The sequence below is a fragment of the Protopterus annectens genome, chromosome 4.part1 (genome assembly GCF_019279795.1).
Source record: "Protopterus annectens isolate FY-2018-M chromosome 4.part1, PAN1.0, whole genome shotgun sequence".
NCBI classification, from domain to species: Eukaryota; Metazoa; Chordata; order Ceratodontiformes; family Protopteridae; genus Protopterus; species Protopterus annectens.
Window position 1 is genome coordinate 801,409,682 of NC_056734.1, and position 8,210 is coordinate 801,417,891.

Genomic DNA, 8,210 nt, shown 5'->3' on the forward strand with positions numbered 1-8,210 from the left:
ACGTTTTTAATATGTGCTAAAAGCTGTGAGACTTAAAAGTTCACAAATTTGAGAGATAACATATAACAAAATAAGGCTTTAAAGAATGCTCGGAAGCAATTGGTCAAGAATTTATTCCGCTGCACAAATCAACTATATAAAGGAAAGGCAATGTTTTGTATCAGTTTTAAATAAAGGAGAGGAATACAGCTGTCTAATGGGGGTAGAAAGCAATATTTAGTACTGTACATAGGATAAATGGAGTGCCTATGCAGAAAACAATATTTAATACTGCACATACGATAAATGGCATCCCTATGTTAAGTATTTGATATGGGCACCTTTACTAAAGTAGCATTAAATTACTTCAGAATATAAGTGGAAAAATATCATGACGGGATATCAGGTAGTGAGGGCCATTATGGGTATACAAGTTTATGAAAAAATGTGAGTAGAACAATGGAAAAGAGGTTGGTCAGGTCCAATCAGCCAAATGAACGAAAAACATCTCACCCAGTCTTATCAATGTGAAGTATTATTAGCAAATATTGCAATTTTATTGTAATTTGTACCACCTTTAGCAGGAGTTTGAGTCAGCCATCATTGTCAACAGCCCTTTTTTTTTCCGTTTTACATGGGGGCAGATGTCAAATCAACATTAGTAATGTAACCAAATCACCTCGAGCCACTGCTTATAGTGCATTAACGTCACAAAAAATGGCAAACAGGAGAAATAATACAATTATTTTCTTGAAGACATACAACCTGATAGTCTATAAAGCAAGTAGGGCCTTTTTTGGTTTCTGAGATTACTCATATGATATGGAGGTTAAATTTGCACATGTGGTTTAATTTTACATCAAGAATTTTAAAGACATAGATACTTAATTTTGGAGTTAATGGTAGTCTTTATAATGAATTTTAATCTGTTATGAGGGTATTGAAGAACATTCTTGAGTCTGATAAGCTATCATACTACTATATCAAAACTAAGTTAAAGAGTTGCAAAGTTGCTTGTACTTCCGTGCTGATTAAGTCTATATATAGCATAGATGAGTATTCTGTCTACTGTATCAGATAGGATGAGGCATAATAGATTTGAAAATTGAGGAAATTTAAGTAAAAAGGGCATCAAGGACAGATACTTGGGGAGAAAGAGGAACATGAGCTCTCTAGGAAGAGTTCCAGTAGGCAGATCTGTTTCTTGGGTTAACTTTTAATATATAAGTGAATAAGATTACAGGCAGAAATTGCCCAATTCCTTTCAAAGGAGATGGTACAAGGCATCACACTCCTTTAACAAATCAGAAAATAAAGCTTCAGAAATCTCCTGAAATTTGGATTACTATGAAATCATCCAGTTGCGCAGTACAGCAGAATTTCTATGACTATGTCTGAACCCATGCCGCAAACACACAGTACATCTATAGAAGGCAGTGCATGGTATAAGCATGCATTCTAGACAGGAGCAGAACACAGAAATGGGCCAATAAATGTAAAGTTCCACAAATGTGCCTCTCTTTTTAGTGGGAAATGATTATGTTTTCTTTCTAAAGTCAACAGATACATCATTCCAATGTTCATTTGTTCACAAGAGTTGTTCTGGGCAATAATATATGAGATGAAAGTCTGGATATAATAAAGACAAGACTTGTGTGACTGCTCACATGAGAAAGCTTCCCCCCATCCCTTATGGGTTATGTCTAGCCAAGACCAAACAGAAAAAGCTGTACTCATTCTTTGGCTTTAAGCAGGTTAATCTACAATGAATCACAAAAATATGGTTCCTTACCAACTATGAGGAATGTCAGAAAATAATTATTTGATCAAAGTCCAAGAAAATAAAAAGTAACATTCCTGTAATGTATCCCATAAGAAATTCTTGGGCCTGTGTGTGTTCCATTTCAAGTAGTCAAGAATAAAACATTAGTTACAGAGATTTTAGTCCCAAGACAAGCAAATACTTTTAATAACCTCCATAGGTCTCTCATTCACCAAGTAAGATAAAACGGCCCTTTATCCCTTCCTGACTTCAGGATGCATTAAAAACCTCTTCTTTCAGAGACACCTTGTGACCAACCTTGTCATTATCTAGAGACGCCTTTCTCGACCCAGGAGCCACACATTGAGTTTCGGAGTAAGGGGGAAGTGGCCATAACATAGCTCTATAAATATGTGTACACGTTATTAAACTGTCTTACTTCAGCCTAATACAACCTCTTGAACTTTCATCAGTATGTCTCTGTCTCAGCAGTAGTGTGCTTTCCTACCTCAGCAGTCATGGTGTTACATGACCATTTCAGCACAGAACTATGGGATGTAGCCCTGCTGGATGGGCTGCAGTCTTAATACAGTCTATCTCCATTTAAGGGATTGTGGTCAGGATAGCCAAAATTGAGGGGGATCATGAAATTAAAAGACCGAGAGAGTCAAAGACCATTATGACAGTTTATGGTTATATTTTTTGCCTGTATAGTCACTGAAAAGGGTTTCTCAGTGTCTAATACAAATTCCATGCCCAACAAATAATATTTTAGGATGGCAAGTGCTCATTTTATGGTTGTGCATTCCAACTCAGTGTCTGAATAACTTCTCTTACCATTACTGAGTTTTCTACTACAACATATGGGAAGTCTATCCATATTCATAACCTGACCAAGACTGTATATATATATATATATATATATATATATATATATATATATATATATATATATATATATATATATATATATGTATATACCTACCTCATAGCCATCATTGTGGTACCATTAATATTGATCTGAATGTCACATATCTTTCAGTTACCTAAAGGTTTGTTCTTCTTCAGCTGTTCACTTAGCTTTCAAAGGAGCCTTACCCTCACAGTCACATCGATCAGGTGGTAACCAGTGCTAGCAACATCACAAATTAATTTTCTGTAATAGGAAACTAGGCCTAAATAAAAACTTAGCCTGTTTCATGGCCCAGTTTTCTACTGTTTTAACAGTTTCAGGCTGTGGTTTCTCTATCCATCTGTGTATTATACAGTCCAAATTTGCACTTAGTAGAATTAGAAGTCAGTCCTGACTGATGCAGGATATTTAAAACAGCATCAACTTTAGAGTGATGGCTATTCCAATCCTCAGAAAATATTACTATATTATGTAGGTAGGCTGCTACACATCTGATATGGGGTCTAATAGTTTTGTACAACAGTCTTCTCTGTGGAGACCAAAAGGCAGGAATCTGTAGTGTAAAGTCCATTTGATGTGGAAAATACCATATGTCATTATTTTCTGAGGGCTAATCTTAGTCACAGTATATGAAGCAAATGTAGATATTCTAATTAATGTTCTTAAGTCATTATAAAATCTTCTAGATCCATTAAGCTTGGGCACCAGTAAAATATGAATGTTCTACTCACTTCCAAATTCATGTCAGACTTTGAGTTTAGGCATTTTCTGTACCTCTTTCCTATGTACTTTGTGTTCAGCCTATTGTATCCAGAATGGCTTCAAATTTACATTTTTACTAGGCACATTTTCAGTGTTGTGTTAGATAAAACAGATTCTTCCAGGCAACTTTCAAATGTGCCTTATTTGTTTTAAGACATTGAGATGGTATTGATGTTATGATTTACTTTTCTAGGTTGTCTACTCTTATAATTCACTTCATTTTCTAGAAATGTGAAAATATTTTCTATTTTATAATGCACTTGTTTTCAGCAGTGGTTACTACCAAAACAAATACTTTCCTGGCTTGACAAGCATTTCTGCTATTTGCTCTTTGCTATGTCTCCTGTTTTCTTTCCATAAGTCCTCTTACTTTAATAGTTACGATTCTTAACCTGCCTTAAAGGTTAGAAATATTCTGATCATGTTTTCTTTTGCTATATCTAGCAAGTCTGTGATGTACATGTCATACAGTAGCTCCAAAATGATCCAAAAGAGGGTGTCAATCAAAGAATGACAGAAATGTAATAAGTAATAGATGAAGGCCAGTTATGAGAACTCAATCTAAAATTGAAGAGACTTGACCAACATTTGTGTGGAATAAGGTTGTTGTGATGTTGAGATTTATGCCAGAGGCTATATGAGCATTTATTTATATTGGTGTAGAGACTTTCTATGAAATAACTTTTGAAACTTTTCTTATTGCTGAAAAAATTATTGGCTGCTTTTGATGCTAAATCATTATGTCCACTATGTAATTGTTTTATAGGTAAAGGCACAAATGTGTTGTTGAAAAGTAAATTGAAAGTTCAATTTAAAACTTGAGAAATGACTGACAATGAGCCAAAAATGTATTTTTCTGAAAAATGTATTTTTTTTAATTAGAAAAATGTATTAATGAAAGGAGATTGTGGAATGGGGTTGGGAGGTTATAGCATGTTTTGGTAGCAAGGATGGAAATATATTACACCTGCCAAGTGTTATAAATACTAATGGAACGACAGGAATGATTAAGAATTGGGAACCATCCAAAATGTATTTTCACTGTGAGACCAGGGATCATTCAATAAAGTAGCTGCTCTAAAGAAAGGTGATTTCATTGTAAAGAGAGATTGGGTATGTGGCAAGTATCTTTAAAAAGATGTATACAAATGTGATATTATTGACCATTTTTTGGTTTGACTGTGATCAAGTGCACAAATGTATGGATGATTAAGAGAATTTAAACATTAGACATGAAAATGAACATACTGATCTTGAAACTGATAAAGATGAAAGTGTTTCAAATGTGAACAAAGAGAGACAAACACATGCAAGATGATGATGGAGTGGAGGGGTCAAATACAATACCAAAGTTCAAAATGAATTTGAAAATTTATGTCAGGAAGAAGGTAGATAGTGGAAGGAGGTCAAGAAAAGAAAGGTTTTCTTGGGAAAAGATATCACAAAAATAAAGTTACTACTGAAAAAAATAAAATAAAGAAAGGGTTAGTTGGAATGTAATACCTTGGAAAGTTAATAATTTACTTAAAATGGAAATTAAGTATATTAATTTGGTGTCAAAAGCAAAAACAATGTTTACAAGGTAGATTTTTTTAATGATATACAAAGAAGCAGGCTGAGGAGGCCACGTGGATGAAAATAAAAGAGTTTTGTAGACAATTCATGTTCAGGGACTGTCATTATTTTTAAAAAGTAGGATTTATAAATTATACATTTTATTATAGCTATTCCATGCAGATGTGTGGTATGTGATGTAAGGGGTGGAAAAGTACAGATCTTAAATAGGATTTAGTGAAAGAGAAACTTTGTTTCAAGAAATAAAGCTATATGAGCTACCTGGAATACACAGCGAGGTTAAGGGTAATTTCAATTGCAATTTAAGGAAAGTAACTACTAAAATAGGTAAATAAGTTACTATATGTAAAAGATGATCAAAGGGGGGCTGTCACAATCTGGTGGAAAAAGCCTGAACTTGGCTATCTAAGTGACACATAAGATATTTATTTTACTAACCATAAGTGGTCAAGTCAGAACTATCTAATATGGAATAATGCATAACAGATGGGAAAGAAATTAAACTTCTGTGGATGAAGTTAAGAAGAAAGATTTTTTCAAGAAAAAGAAACTGAATAAGCTTTGGATAGAGCATTGTTCCATGATACCTTTCTATGAAACAGTCAAGCTTACAAAGCATCAAAGGGATCTCATTTTTGAAATGTATCAGTCAGGAGAAGAGTACAAAAAACTTTCCACAACATTGGATATACCATGGAACACAGTGAAGGCAGTCATCAAAAAGTGGAGAAAATATGGGACAACAGAGATGTTGCAAAGAACTGGACATCCCACCAAAACTGATGAAAAGACAAGACAAAAACTGGTCAGGGAGGCTGCCAAGAAACCTACAGCAACACTGAAGGAGCTGCAGGAATTTCTGGTAAGTACTGGTTGTGTACTACATGAGACAACAATCTCCTGTATTCTCCATATGTCTGGACTATGGGGTAGGGTTGCAAGACGGAAGCCTTTTCTTGCAAAGAAAAACATCCAGGCCCAGCTAAAATTTTCAAAACAATACATCCAGTCTCCCAAAAGCATGTGGGAAAATGAACTTTTGGCCACAATTCCAAAATGTACGTTTGGCACAAAAACAACACTTCACATCACCAAAAGAACACCATCCCCACAATGAAGCATGGTGGTGGCAGCATCATGCTTTTGGGTTACTTTTATTCAGCTGGAACTGGGGCTTTAGTCAAGGTGGAGGGAATTATGAACAGGTCCAAATACTAGCCACTTTTGGCCAAAAACATTCAGGCATCTGCTAGAAAGCTGAAGATGAAGAGGAATTTCACCTTTCAACATGACAATGACCCCAAACATACATCCAAATCAACAAAAGAATGGCTTTACTAGAAGAAAATTAAAGTTTTGGAATGGCCTAGCTAGTGCCCAGACCTAAATCCAATAGAAAATCTGTGGAGTGATCTGAAGAGGGCTGTGCACAAGAGATGCCTTCGCAATCTGAAAGATCTGGAGCTCTTTTGAAAGGAAGAGTGGGCAAATATTGTCAAGTCATGATGTGCCATGCTGATAGACTCCTACTCAAGAAGACTGAATGCTGTAATTAAATCAAAGGGTGCTTTAACAAAGTATTAGTTTAAGGGTGTGCACACATATGCAACCAGCGTATTGTACGTTTTTTATTTTTGATATTTTTTCTCCTAACACATTTGTTCGTTTTTCAATTGAATTGTATAGCTTATAGGTCGCATTAAAGGTGGAAAGGTTTTCAAATGAGTTACTGTGGTCTCATTTTTTTATATCACAAAAACCTGGTATTTTAACAGGGGTGTGTAAACTTTTTATATCAACTGTATGTTGGAAATGAAAAAGGATAAGTAAAGAGAACTATAGAGTGAAAATATGAGACAAATTTGATTTAAAAACAAAAATATATTTCCAAGGAAGAAGTTAGGAAGGTTCCCCTTTTCTGGGGAAAAAGGGGAATAAAATGAGGGGTAGGATGGTGTGTGTTACGGTATGGCAGTGTATGGTATGGAGGAGGTTTGGATACAATTGTGATTTCCAAAATGTATGAAAAAGGAGGTGGGAATAATAAGGTATAAAATGTTAAAAAATAGATGAAATGGTAGTTGAAAATATGGTAAGAAAAATAGAACTGATGGAATTAAAAGGTATTTTGAAAATGGTTAAGAAAATAAAGTATGCCAGGACTAGACAGACTGAATTATTAATGAATTATTGGTTAGAATATGGGGTGACAGATAAAACGGTATGTGAAAGAATAATTAAATGTTTACATAAAGATGATGAGTGTAATGATATCAAAAATCAGAGGCCTGTAATGCTAAAAAATACAAATTAAAAGTTAACCATGCTACAATAGCACTTGTTGGGAGTGAGTAGCATATTTGATAAGGAATTTATGATGCTGAGGGAAGATGTAACAAGAATGTAATGTTTGCTGTATAAGAGGTTGTCAGTATCAGTCACACACTATCCCATCAACTATTGTTTCTGAAATGGAAAAAGCCTATGATACTGTTGGTCAAGAAAAAAATGTTTGAGAGTCTATCTCAGTATGGTGTGAATAATATGCTTATAGCTTTGAAATCAATCCTACCGAAAACTAGCTGAAAATCACTGCACCAACTGCAGACAAACTCCCACCTGAATAGCTTAAGATAGATGCTGACATCCTGGAATAACCCATCTCAATAGTTATTAGTAGATCTATTACAGAAAACTATGTACCCACTATCTGGAAAAAAAAAAAAATATATATATATATATATATATATATATATATATATATATATATATATATATATATATATATATATATTATACCACTTCACAATGGTGGATTAAACACAGACCTCTCCAACTAGTGCTCTATTGCAATTCTCTTCCGTATGTCCAAAATCTTAGAAAGATGCATACACTCCCAATTTCTAACCCATCGCATAAACAACAAAATATTTCCCTTACACAACATGGCTTTCAATCACACCTGAAAACAACAGCTCTCCTTAGCTTCTCAAAAAACATAAATACCAAAAGAAACAAACTAACTTAATATATTTCCTGTCACACAGCATTCCAACTCCAAATCAATGAACTATCTTCCTTTTCCCTGCCCAATGTCCTGCTGTCAAAAAACATGATTGATCATAACATTCTTCAGTCTCAGAGACACCTTTTAAATTCAGGTAACAGTCTGGAATAGCAGCAGCAAAAATGAAGGTGGTACCAACCTTGGATACTGTG